This window comes from Chiloscyllium plagiosum, unplaced genomic scaffold, assembly GCF_037043375.1.
Source record: "Chiloscyllium plagiosum isolate Xiang-an unplaced genomic scaffold, Cpla_swu_hap1 HiC_scaffold_13, whole genome shotgun sequence".
Taxonomy (NCBI): Eukaryota; Metazoa; Chordata; class Chondrichthyes; order Orectolobiformes; family Hemiscylliidae; genus Chiloscyllium; species Chiloscyllium plagiosum.
In genome coordinates, this window is record NW_028270151.1 from 115,717,627 (window position 1) to 115,718,793 (window position 1,167).

General features: G+C 41.9%; 1 non-coding gene across 1 annotated transcript; it reads right to left on the reverse strand.

Moving 5' to 3' along the window:
• Window positions 1-599: 599 nt before the first annotated feature.
• On the reverse strand, window positions 600-681 carry trnas-gcu (transfer RNA serine (anticodon GCU)). The gene has a single exon. It is a non-coding gene; the product is annotated as a tRNA-Ser (tRNA).
• Window positions 682-1,167: the final 486 nt, after the last annotated feature.

Here is a 1,167-nt window from a genome sequence, read left to right on the forward strand (position 1 = left end):
TTCATAGTTCAATATGATGCATCAAGTGTGTGCATAACGAGAGGGAGTTTGCTTCCCACATCTTGTGTTTATATGTGTCTTATGTCCAGCATTCATCAATGGCGAGAGCAAGGGGAAAGGATAAGACCAATGTGTAAGTCTGTCCGTGCCCATGCACGGCACCCACATCGGTAATTCTCTCCTGTGCATTTACAGCCAGTTCTCGGGTGCCCCTACACCCATCCCCTGCCACTTTTGAAATATCTCCATTGTTTCGTGCTGTCTCTCTGTGCTCTTTTTACCAAGATGAATCACTTCTACCCAACTGCTACAAATTTCATCTGACAAAACACTCATTAAGAATCGCATGCATCAACATGCACTTCGCATCTCTCGTTATTTGGTTCTCCTGGATCTCTTTCATACGATAAAAGTTCACAGCAACTTGACTTGGAAAAGACAATCGCGTTCCTTTTCATTGTCCCAATTCAATCTACAATTCAATGCAGTTTAGGCAACAGACTCAAATTATTCTTTGAGATTTTATTATAGCGTCGATGCATATAAACAGACAGCTGTGATCATCCAAAGATAGCAAAATTGAAAAACGTTGATAACAACGACGAGAGTGGGATTCGAACCCACGCGTGCAGAACACAATGGATTAGCAGTCCATCGCCTTAACCTCTCGGCCACCTCGTCACATAAGTCACAGGCACATTTGACATTATGAATAAGTGAATTGCGTAAATTATGCTGAGCAGCAGATATTTATCCCTGGTATTGGTGAAATGATAAATAGTACAGGACGGTCCCAATAGTGTCGTCTTACCACTCCCACTGTGACACTCTGCTCACAGTGATCTGAACAAAAATGAAGAAATGACGATGTAACAAGGTCTGTTGAATTCTGTGAAGATTTGAAGTCAACGGAATGAAGAGCCCGTGACAGCAGGAGGTGTAAAGTTGTCTGTGAGGAATTGTTTTCCAGACTGGAGGAGAGTGCATAGTGCTCAATGTCATTATTCAGAACACCTTTCTTCCACTCAGATATTTTTGACACGCACTTGTGTACAGGACAGGCAATTTTGAAACCCTAAATAAGGTTAAACTTACAATTGAATTCAACAATGCAAAACCCTTGATCTGTATCATTTTCCTGGGCGGTGTGACACCAAGTCACTGTAT